A 13,211-nucleotide genomic window follows, 5' to 3' on the forward strand; every position below is an offset into this window, starting at 1 on the left:
TGTGAGAATAATATGGAGCTTTACTCACCAACCTGAGAAGCAACGTCTATGGAGATATGATGTCAGAGTTCTACAATGATTTTTAAAAACATTTAACACTACATCTAAATAAGATTGCTAATGTTTATGTTATTGTGCTTAATATAAATAAAATTTATGGTATAAAGCTGAGAAAAAACTTAATTCTCTTCTTGCCTCTGTATGTTTGCTTGGATCATGCTAAGCTTTATAATAAGGCTATGAGACTCTTGAGAGCTTCTATCACCTAAAAGTGTCAGAGAACACTGAAGGTCTGAGTAAATTTCTACTGGAGACCAAAACCCAAAGGGATGAATAAAGTTCTTCCAATTTAAGCCCATTTTAATTAGTATATTGTGGGGGGGAAAAGTGGAAAGGAATTGAAAAAGAGGCACAGAGGATCGCTTGGTATGTAGAGGCCAATAGTCTTTGCCTGAAATTATTTTCTCTCAGATTCTAGAACAGTTGCCCAAATTTGGGTGTAAATGTTTGAGCTCAAATCCCAGATCCACAAGCAAAATAATTAGTGCCCAATTATTGGCTTTAATTGGCACTAATTGGAGTTTGCATGTGCATCCTCTAGTGCGCTATTCTATAAAACTGTGCACCAAAATTGACTTTGGTCCAACTTAAAAGGGGGTGTGGTCATTGGACAGATATGGGTGGGTCGGGGCATTTGAAAAATGTGGGTGCAGTATTACAGAATTCTGGGCTTGCACCCCCAACTTGCATGCCAGGATTTACGTCAGGTTTTATCAGGCATAAGTCCTCATCCATGCTAAAGTGTGATTCTATAAAGGGCACTGAGCCTGGAGTCATCTGGCACTTCCTGTTAAAGGCCTATGGTATCAAGTGTAGTAAACACTAGAAATATGCTACTACTACTACTATTTAGCATTTCTATAGCACTACAAGGCGCACGCAGCGCTGCACAAACATAGAAGAAAGACAGTCCCTGCTCAAAGAGCTTACAATCTAATAGACAAAAAAAAAAAATAAAGTAAGCAAATCAAATCAATTAATGTGAACGGGAAGGAAGAGAGGAGGGTAGGTGGAGGCGAGTGGTTACAAGTGGTTACGAGTCAAAAGCAATGTTAAAGAGGTGGACTTTCAGTCTAGATTTAAAGGTGGCCAAGGATGGGGCAAGACGTAGGGGCTCAGGAAGTTTATTCCAGGCGTAGGGTGCAGCGAGACAGAAGGCGCGAAGTCTGGAGTTGGCAGTAGTGGAGAAGGGAACAGATAAGAAGGATTTATCCATGGAGCGGAGTGCACGGGAAGGGGTGTAGGGAAGGAGGAGTGTGGAGAGATACTGGGGAGCAGCAGAGTGAGTACATTTATAGGTTAGTAAAAGAAGTTTGAACAGGATGCGAAAACGGATAGGGAGCCAGTGAAGGGTCTTGAGGAGAGGGGTAGTATGAGTAAAGCGACCCTGGCGGAAGATGAGACGGGCAGCAGAGTTTTGAACCGACTGGAGAGGGGAGAGGTGACTAAGTGGGAGGCCAGCAAGAAGCAGATTGCAGTAGTCTAAACGAGAGGTGACAAGGGTGTGGATGAGGGTTTTGGTAGAGTGCTCGGAAAGAAAGGGGCGGATTTTACGGATGTTGTAAAGAAAGAAACGACAGGTCTTGGCAATCTGCTGGATATGAGCAGAGAAGGAGAGAGAAGAGTCAAAGATGACCCCAAGGTTTCGAGCTGAGGAGACAGGGAGAATGAGAGAACCATCAACAGAAATAGAAAACGGGGGGAGTGGGGAGGTGGGTTTGGGGGGGAAAATGAGAAGCTCGGTTTTGGTCATATTTAATTTCAGGTGGCGTTGAGACATCCAGACAGCAATGTCAGACAAGCACGCTGAAACTTTGGTTTGGATGCAAGGTGAGATATCAGGGGTAGAAAGGTAGATTTGGGAGTCATCAGCATAGAGATGGTAGGAAAAGCCATGGGATGAGATTAATGAACCAAGGGAAGAAGTGTAGATAGAAAAGAGGAGGGGACCAAGAACAGAACCCTGAGGTACGCCAACAGGCAGAGGGATAGAAGTAGAAAAGGATCCACCAGAGTGAACACTAAAGGGGGCATGTCAGGAGTGTGTTAAGGGCAGGATCTGTGCATTCCTAGCACTTGGACATTTTTCTGCCTTAATTGAACAAAACAAAACCATCCAAGACTCAAATTAAGATGTTTTGAGCTAGACCTGTTTTTATAATGAATAAGGCAGAAAAGGTGCCCTAAATAACCAGATGACCACTGAAGAGAATCAGGAATGACCTCCCCTTACTGCCCCAGTGGTCACTCATCCCTCCCACTCCCCACCCCCCCAACCAAATATAATTTAAAATATTACTTACCAGTGTGTATGCCAGTCTCAGATGTAATAGTCAGGTCCCTTAGAGCAGCATGTAGGTCCCTAGAGTAATCTAGTGGTGGGTGCAGTGCACTGCAGAGAGGTGGACCCATGCTTCTACCTCCCCCTTACCTGTTACACTTGTGGAGGAAACAGTGAGCCTTCCAAAACTCACCAGAAACCCACTGTACCCACATATAGGTGCCCCCCTTCACCTATAAGGGCTATTAAAGTGGTATACAGTTGGGGTAGTGGGTTGGGGGTGGGTTGGGGGGGGGCTCAGCAGATTATAAGGGAGCAATAGTGAGATGTGTGCCTGGGTGCATTTATTTGAAGTCCTCTGCAGTGCCCCCTAGGGTGCCCATTGCAGTCTACTAAGAATGCTGACTCCTCCTACATCCGAATGGCTTTATTTTGTACATTTTTCACTTGGAAATGTTTTTTTTACTGAAAATGGACCAAAAGGATAGATGCACCAAGCACAAAAACATCTAGCAAATAGCCATTTTCAAAAAAAAAGATAGGCATTTTCTGTTTTGAAAATGGCTACATTCCCCACTTGAATTTTGGACATTTTGTGCAAAAATATCCAAAGTTGGACTTAGATATCATATCAAAAATACCCCTCAAAATGTCACATTTTTCTGTTTATTTTCAATTGTTATTCAATGACACTGCATGTCATTGCTCATTCCCAGCTGTTTGCCCATTACAACATGGCTACTGTATTTAGTTTAGCATCATTTCATATTCTGTTTAAGACCACCATTTTGGTCTTTAAGGTTACCCATGTATTGGAGCCAGCTTATCTTCAAACATGTTGGTGCATATCCAGCAAGCATATTTCACACTTTGTTCCAAGCTGTAGTGTTGCAAGTTTCTGGAATAAGAAGGGACCATGGAGTTACCCATGGGTCAGATAACATGATCCAGTCCCTAGAGTAAATAAGGTTGGCAAGGGTATAGAAGTTGAAGGGAGGGGGTTTAGGATGTGGGAAGGTAGCAGGCAGTGCTGTGGGGTGAGTTAATTGGTTAAAGTTATTCAGGGGAAAGATATTAAAATAAATTATGAGGGCGTTGGGAAGAGTGAATAAAGGGGAACGTTTGTAATATTACTGGTGTCTTTATTTACAGTAGCATAGGAGGGGCATTGTGATAGGCTGGAATTAAAGGGTGGTGGAAAGAGTGAGGGAATGCTGGAAAAATTGATTTCATGGGTTTGTTTGTGAGGAAAATGTGGATGACAGGTGACCAAAGGTGAGAATGCGGTAATGGGTTGTGGTAATTTGTTTCCCACCTTGCCCCTCCCTTGGTTATTGTTGTGGGGATCATGGGGTGTGTTGTAGGATCGATTCTTTGTTGTTGGATTGTGGGTGCTCAGAAAAGGGGGTAACAGCAGGACAATACGTGTAATTCCAGGTGACCTTCTTGAGTAAGGAAAAGGGGATGATAACAATGTATACTGGGGTGGTCTGCTCGTGTATGATACCACCACAAGTAGAGGTGAGGCCTTGGCAACACTGCAAGTCTTGTGGAAATTAAGTTTTGATGAACAACTTGGACATGTATCGGGTTGTGAAGGGGCAGCTAGCTCAAAACCAACTAGTTGCAAAGAGGGAGGGGATGGGGGTCATGAAGACCTTACTGGATAAGGCAGAATATGTTAAGACGGTAATTGTATTGTTCAACTAGATGCTACTTGTTAATAAAAACTGTGGCCAAGATTTGTTCTAATTATATGAGTCAAAGATATTTTTTTTATTATTGTTGAATGAGTGGGCAAGAAAGACAAGGGTGCAAGTGTCAACTCTAAGTGTGTTTATGTAGAATCTGCCATGCACAGGTCTTTCTCTTTGTGAAATCCATACTCCGGAATATCTATCGAATTAAGTGAATGATCTTTCTGATTATTGTAAGTTTTGAAAGAAGGTTAAGGCCTGGCCCTTTTATGGAACCATGTCAATGACACTGAATTTGTATTAGACTACTTTGACCATGAACAGAGTGGAAAATTTAAATGTTCATTATTTTATTTTGTTCTGCATAGTACTGTAACATAGTAAATGACATCAGATGAAGACCTCTATGGTTCTTCCTGTCTGCCTAACAAAGGGGCTCATTTTCAAAGCACTTAGACTTGCAAAGTTCCATAGTGCTTTGAAAATGAGCCCCTTTGTTAGGCAGACAGGAAGAACCATAGAGGTCTTCATCTGATGTCATTTACTATGTTACAGTACTATGCAGAACAAAATAAAATAATGCTTTGAAAATACACCTCAAAGTGTCTAGAGATGTACTTGCTGCTCTGTGCAGCTTGTACCCCTCTATGCCCTGTTTGATGTATGAAAGATTTTTTTTGTTTGTTTCTATCCTCTTTCTATTTAGGAATCCTCTGTGTTAATCTGACACATTTTTGAATTCAGTCACTGATTTAACCCCACCACCTTCCTCAGCAGGGTATTCTAGGCATCCACCAACCTCTCCATGAAAAAATATTTCCAGATATTATTCCTGTCTATCACCCTGCAACCTTAATTCATGTCTTCTAGTTTTACTTTTTTTCCCTATTTTGAAAAAGATGTTTTTCTATATTAATATCTTGTAAATATTTAAATGTCTATATCAACGCAGATGAGAGGGGCAGAAGCTATGCGTATGGAGGAGGTGGATGAAAACTTTGAATCCTTGCCCCATCATTTTAATAAGCTTTCTATTTGGTATGGGGATGGACAAATGGGACAACCAGAGAAGGTTTTAGATCCTCTGGTCCTAATTTGGTCTAATGAATTAGTCATCTACTTTAATGGCATGGAACTGGTCAAACTGTGGGTTATGGGCTGCAAATTGTTGGCAAGTGCCTCATTGCAAGAAACTTTATTCAAAATCATTCATTGGGCTTATCTCACTAGAGTGTGTGGCTGTCAAATGGGATTGTGGATGAATGACTCTTGTTTGTGCTGTAAGGTTGGTGTGGGGACTTGGATACATACCTTCTTGGACTGTCCCTCCTTGCAAGAACTTTGGAGGTAGGTGCGTGTAGTGTTGGGGAAAGTGGTGGGTGATGGTATTGACTGGACTTATAATCTATTACTCCCGGGTAACTGGGAAGGGCAGGAAAGAGTGGCTACTAGGAAGAAAAAGATTATTATGAGTGGAACTTTCACACTTCATAAACTTATATTGAAATATTGGATTTAAATACTGCCACCACCCTTTGTTTCCTGGATTTGTCATATGCGTCAGGTGGCCCGATTTGAGATTTGGCATCTGACCTGGTTTTGTGGGTGTGATGCCCTTGCTCAGAAAAGACTTTGGACTAAGATGTTGCACATTACCTCGTTGGATGATTCAGCCCCTGTTGATCCACCCACTTGACAATTATGTATACTTTTTTACTCTTTTGTTCAGAAAATCTCTTGTTATGAGCTTTGCAACGTATATAGTGTCCTTTTGAGTTTTGACTTTGGGAAAAACTCTAACAGTGGGTTTGACAACTCGTCTGTTCCCCCTGGATCAGACACAACCAGGGGATTCTTTGATATTTACTGACAGTGCAATAAGTATATCTTATTAGTAATTTTTCCTTGCCTTGTTTTGTTATGTTATGTAAACTTGGCTGTTGTTCAACTCACTGTTTGTATAAATAAAGGTTTTTAAAAAATGTCTGTATCATATCTCCCTTTCCCTGTTTCTCCTCTAGGGTTTACTGTGTATATTCAGGTATTCAAGCCTCTTTTCATTCTTCTTTTTGCACAAACCTAATACCACATTTTGTCACCTTCTGAACTGCATCAATAAGTCTTTTAATGTCCTTAGAGAGATATGACCTCGAAAACTACAAATTACTACAAGTGAGGCCTCACCAATGATGTGTACAGGGACATTAACAAAGTCTTTCTTCTGCTTGTTATGACTCTCTCTGCATCCCAGTATCCTTCTGGCTTGGGTCATGATCTTGTCACTCTTCACTTCTGTGCAAAGCATTAGACTATTTTAATTATTGTAGATCATCTCTCTATATAAAACGCACCTCCAACGTTCTAATGAAGCCTCTCTTAGCCAAAAAGTGAAGGGGGTGAGATCGCTTTGTGTCTGCCCCGCCCACGCGTCAAACGTGATGACGTCGAGGGCGGAGCAATGACACTCAACCAATCGCATCGCTCGGCAGCGAAGCGTCAGGGAAGGAGGCGGCGCTCTCGACGTCTAGCCTTCCCTTCGCTGTGTTCCGCCTTCTTCTGACGTCAAGGATGACGTCAAAAGAAGGCGGAACATAGCGAAGGGAAACCTAGATGTCGGGAGCACCGCCTCCTTCCCTGACGCTTCGCTGCCGGAACCACCACGGAGGTACATTTTACAAGAAGAAAAAAAAAATGCATGTTGGGGGGGACAGAAGAGGGTGGCCAGTAAAGTACAACAATGGGAGCGGGAGGGCAGGGGAGAAACGACAGCATGGATGCGAAGGGGGGGGGGAGGAGAAGAGGGCGGGCCAGGCTGGGACATGGAAGAGAGAGGAGCATGGATGCGAGGGGGGGTCATGAAAGGGAGAGAGGGGACTTGCTGGAAAAGGATGAATGGAGGCTTCAGGGGACAGAGGAGCATGGATGGCCATGGATTGGGAGGGGAGGGCTCAGGGAGAGAGGGGAATTGCTGGAAAGGGATGAATGGAGGGGGCAGGGGACAGAGGAGCATGGATGGGCATGGATTGGGAGGGCAGGGCTCAGGGAGAGAGGGGAATTGCTGGAAAGGGATGAATGGAGGGGACACATGGGCATGGATGGATATGGATTGCAGGGCAGGCCTCAAGGAGAGAGGGGAATTGCTGGATAGGGATGAATGGAGGGGCCAGGTGACAAAGGAGCATGGATGGGCATGGATTGGAAGGGCAGGACTCAGGAAGAGGGGAATTGCTGGATAGGGATGAATGGAGGGCACAGATGGGCATGGATGCATATGGATTGCAGGGCAGGCCTCAGGCAGAGAGGGGAATTGCTGGATAGGGATGAATGGAGGGGACAGATGGCCATGGATGCATATGGATTGCAGGGCAGGCCTCAGGCAGAGAGGGGAATTGCTGCATAGGGATGAATGGAAGGGCCAGGTGACAGAGGAACATGGATGGGCATGGATTGGGAGGGCAGGCCTCACACTCTCTCTCTCATATACAATGTCTTTCTGACTCTCACTCTCACACACTCTATCTCACATTGTATCACATTCACTCTCTATGTGCCACACACTCGCTTGGTCTCATACACTCACTCTCACAGAGAATCTGTGTCTCACACACACTCTCTCTCTCGCCCACACACACACACTCTCTCTCACACTGTATCTCACATACACACTTGCACACACTCTCATTCTCACACACACACTCTGTCACAAACACACTCACACCCAGACTCACTCTCTCACACACTCACACTTTCACTCTGACTCTCAAACAGTCACTCTCACATACACTCTCCCAAACATACACACTCCGAGGAAAACCTTGCTAGCGCCCGTTTCATTTGTGTCAAAAACGGGCCTTTTTTACTAGTTTCTTATATTTTCCACATATCTTATATTTAGTGCTGGTACCTGGACATAGTCTGACATTTAATATCTGCGCATAATTTTGGAAGTGGTGATCAGCGTTGAAGAAAATACTGAGTGTTGCTGGTTGAATATAACCCCTATAGTTTTAGTGTCTCTATAATTAGGGCAATAGCCATGAAGTGTCACTAGTCAGTGCAAGGTTAGTGAGGAACAAAAACATGACTATTCATGATTTGATTCCAGAGTGAATGACTGAATAAAGGGCATCACAATCACCAAGCTCCCAGAAGAAAAATCAATTTATTTCAATCAGTCCTTCAGGGATATGTTTGAATACAACATTAAAGGGTGGGGAAGCAAAGAGAATTTTCTATAGTTAGTTTAGTTTGATCTTCAATTTAATTATCCACTTTCTGTTCCACGGGATCTCAAAACAAATTGCACAATAAAAACAATGGACACAATATTTAACCTCAGCAGTCAGCAGTCTTCCCACCCAAACCCACTTCTCCTCTCCCTTCACTCTCTATCTCAGTTGATAACACCCTCATCGTCCCCATCTCATCTGCCCGCAACCTCGGTGTCATCTTCGACTCCTCCCTCTCCTTCTCTGCGCATATGCAGCAGATAGCCAAGACCTGTCGCTTCTTCCTCTATAACATTAGCAAAATTCGCCCTTTCCTCTCTGAGCACACCACCCGAACTCTCATCCACTCTCTCATTACCTCTCGTCTTGACTACTGCAACCTACTCCTCACTGGCCTCCCACTTAGCCATCTATCCCCCCTTCAGTCCGTTCAGAACTCTGCTGCACGTCTTATATTCCGCCTGGACCGATATACTCATATCACCCCTCTCCTCAAGTCACTTCACTGGCTTCCGATCAGGTACCGCATATCAGCAGCCCCTCCTTACCTCTCTACCCTCATCTCCCCTTACATTCCTACCCGTAACCTCCGCTCTCAAGACAAATCCCTCCTTCCAGTACCCTTCTCCACCACCGCCAACTCCAGGCTCTGCCCTTTCTGCCTCACCACACCCCATGCGTGGAACAAACTCCCTGAGCCCATACGCCAGGCACCCTCCCTGCCCATCTTCAAATCATTGCTCAAAGCCCACCTCTTCAATGTCGCCTTCGGCACCTAACCACCACACCTCTACTCATGAAATCTAGACTGCACCAACTTGACATTTCATCCTTTAGCTTGTAAGCTCCTTTGAGCAGGGACCGTCCTTCTTTGTTAATTTGTACAGCGCTGCGTAACCCTAGTAGTGCTCTAGAAATGTTAAGTAGTAGTATAGTAGTAAGTAAAAACCCAGCCACCATGATTAAAATTAACCAGAAATGCAGATACTGGTCCATTCTGTATTGCTTTTTATTTTAATTATTTTTATTTTGTATATACTACCTGCAAGCCCTAAAGCTATTGAAGTGGTGAACATTTAGATGCACTAGGTATTTTTTTAGCCCTGGAGGGCTTATGATCTGAGTTTGTTTCTGAGGCGCTAGAGTTTTAAAGGACTTACCTAAGATTACAGTAGGCATTTTTCCAGCCCTGGAGGGCTTGAGATCTGAGTTTGTATCTGAAGCACTATCTGAATTTGTATCTGAAGCACCAGAGTTTTAAGGGACTTACCCAAGATTACAAGGAGTTGCACTGGAATTTGATCCTGGCTCCTCTGGTTCTCAGCCCACTGCTTTAAACATTTGTCTACTCCTCCACCATCTAGCTTTTTGCTACTCTGAATTTACCAGGTTAGGTACCAGTTAGAGATCTGAATATGGGCACTAACCTGATAATCTCCAGTTCTACCCAAGCTCCACCCACAGAATGCCCTGACATTGAGTATGCGCAATACAGACAAAATACTTTTTCGGGTACCTGGCACTTAGTATAAATTGTGGAAGAAATGGGTCCCAAACAAGACTAACGTTAAAGGTAAGTGTCTGGTGCAAATGTATTCCTGTCACAATGTCCAGGAATGGAGTGAGCCCTTGTGCCGATCTGAAGATCAGCAGTCAGAAATCTCCACGCTTCACCCGCAGCAACCACCATTCCACAGCGGTTGAGCCCCTGGGTACGAATGGCCAGCAGGACTTGGAAGTGGGATGGGAGCAGGACTCAGGAGATGACAGAGACAGACAACTAATCAGCACAGGTCAGGTCCAGGCACAGAGTCAGGGCACGCAGCAATCCAGCAAAAGTCAGGTCTAAGCACAGAGTCAGGGCAGGCAACAATCCAGCAAGGTCGTGTCTAGGCAGAGTGTCAAAACCAGGTAAATCAGAGTAATTACAGCAGGAACGTACCAGATACCAGGAAGAAGTAGCTGAGGCAAAGAGAGGAGGGAAACTCCTAGTTTTAAACTGAAGGCATCTGACGTCAGAGTAGGCGTACCCAAAGTGTAGGCATGCCCAAGTGTAGGCATGTCAAAAATATGGACGCATACAACCGGAGCTGAAGAGAGAAGTGTATGTTAGGGGAACCTCCTGCCTCCACATCTGATGCCATGTATGTGAAAATTCACCTTATCCTTAGATGCAAGCCATAGCGACAGAATAATAAAGGAATTAAGTCCACACCCAGTATTTTAAAAATAGGGCAATTATTTTATTTACAATAGCTGCAAATATAATACAAGAAAGACAGGAATGAAGACAAAGCCAATCACATTACAGAAATAACTCATAGTAAACTGACATAAATCCTTATCTAGACTCTGAAGTATAAAGAGTCACTCTGGCCTACAGAGCACTTATACACAGGTACATGGCACATACAAGTTGATGCAGGCCTCCAGATGATAGCGTGTCCCTCAGATGGTCATTCAGGTCTAAAGCAGGTCTGCTCTTCAGGGTGAGATATTGACACAGCAGTCCCTATCTCTGATAACAGCCCTTTTTATAGAGAAATCACAAACTGTAGCTATACTGCTGGTACTTTCTGTCCTAGCAATGACATCAATTCTGATAACAAACTTGTTGACATGAAACATTGGGAACCTTATCCGCAGTGTTCTGTCCATGTGCCAGGTTGCAGCCTCATGAAGCAACAGGCTTTATAGACAAAACATCTGAGTTTGCATATTGTAATCAGGTTTTAATGCTGGATTGTGCCATGTATTTATGAATCCATATATTTTGTCGTATAGGTAAATACAGGGATGTACATAGTGCATCATGATGCTTCATAGTGCTTGTTTTGCCCCTACAATTGTCTGGAAGATGCTGAGACAGTCAGAGGATATATTCAGTGGCTAAGTTATATACAATATCAAATGCTTTGATCACAACAGGGTTGGATTATTGCAATGCCCTTTATGTTGGCCTTGAATGCTATCTGCTGCACAGCTTCAGAGAATACAAATATAACTGGATTTCTAAGGAACACCAAATTATGTGATCATACTCAACCTGTGTTGAAGGCCCATCATCAGCTCCCTTTTCAGCAAATTCTTACAGTTAAAACATTAACTAGGATTCATAAGTTATTACGTGACAGGGTGGTGACTTATTTTATAGCACATAAAAAAACAACAGCAGTGGAATCAAATGTTGAATTTTTTTTAATAATTGCCTTTTATTAGTTGAATCATGCTTATGACATTGTTAATAGTATGGTTATACATGTTTTTATACTTATGTTTTGTTTTTATAGTTTGTACCCCTGTCAGCCTGAGGGCGAAACGTGGCCACGTCGGGTATTGTTCCAATAATGCATTTGATTCCACTGCTTTGTTGTTTTTTATCTACTGTTTTGTAAGCAGTTGTGTGCCTTTTTGTTTTTTATTTTATAGCACTGCTGGCTCAATATGTCCTTACCAGGGCTCTGTATTCTTTACAACTAGCTATTTTGGTAATTCTGACGGCAACCAGATGCTGCATCTTTTCTTGTGCAGGACCTACAGTTTGGTATATCCTCCTCTTGAACTTAAGTTGGTAGAAAATGTGCTTCCTTTTCATAAACATTGTAAGATCTGGTTATTTGAAATCGTTTATGATTAAGGGGGTGTTTATCAAGCAGTGTTAGGGCCTTAAGTCACATGACTAATTGGCCCTAACACTGCTTGACCAAAAATACCACAGTGATATTTAAGTAATCTCGGGTTAGGCAGTAATGAGATGCAAAACATACAAATACATGTTTTGCTTCTCAATATCATGCAAATACCCTAACGTAACTTGCAGTGATACACCTCAAGTCACATTAGGGCCTTAACATTAAGGTTAAATAACTTCAACTTTTTGCTGGGTTTACTTCACTGCCTTGGAGCATCAGGCCGCAACACTATGCTCACAAGCTCACAGACCAACAAAGTAGGGCTACCTGCCAGCACCAGACCTCTGGCAGCAGATCCTCCTTTAATCGGATCTCCCTCACAGACCCCCACCAGCAGCAGAGCCCCCAAGACTCAAGAACCCTCTTTACAGTAGACCCCCAGGCTCAAAACCACTCTCATAAAGCAATGATGGTCCAGAGGGATATTTTGACCTGGTCGTTTTCTACCCAGTTTGGTGTCTTCAGAAAAATGGCACCTCTAGTGGTAATCACATTTCTGCAGAAAGTGAATGGCTCGCTCATGTTCACAATAATTTGGTTCATTTGAAGTTACAGAAACCAAAAATGGCCTTATTTTATACCATTATTAATATTAATTCAGAATCCTAGCATTTTCTCAATAGTTTTTTCCAGAAAATTAAATACTGTCTCCTTACAATCTGCAATAGACATCTATATATGTAAAACTCACCCTCAACGTTCTATTTTGACTGACGTCACTGAAGCCAGGTTCGTAAGTTCGAAGCTCTGAAGCTACAAAAATCACAGTCTCTGGGCCCCGCCCTCGCATCAAACGTTAATTGAGGGCGGAGCACATTCTCACTCCAACGTTCTACTGCACTGTAGCTCTACTCCGCCCTCGCGTCAAAACGCGATGACGTTGAGGGCGGGGCAGAAGTTACTCTATGGGTTCGTACTGCAGGGGCATTGACATCACGCTAAAATCTTCTGTTTCTGTTTCGCCAGGTCAGTGGGGTGGGGGGCCTTCGGAGAGGGGGGAGCGCCGGCAGCGACGACATGGGTGGGGGTGGAAGGGTGCACTGGCAACAGAGACATCGGGGGGGGGGGAAGGCAACGGTGAAGGATGCTGGGGGCGTGGCAAAAGGGCCAGGGTGAGAGGACATTCGCAGGGAGGCTGCAGGGGGGCAGGGACACAATATACTGGCTGGCTGCAGAGGGGGGGGGCAGGAGACACAACCAAATCGCAGGGTGGCTGCAGGGGGGGGCAGGGGACACAGGACAATCGCTGGGT

This window comes from Microcaecilia unicolor, chromosome 1 (genome assembly GCF_901765095.1).
Source record: "Microcaecilia unicolor chromosome 1, aMicUni1.1, whole genome shotgun sequence".
NCBI classification, from domain to species: Eukaryota; Metazoa; Chordata; class Amphibia; order Gymnophiona; family Siphonopidae; genus Microcaecilia; species Microcaecilia unicolor.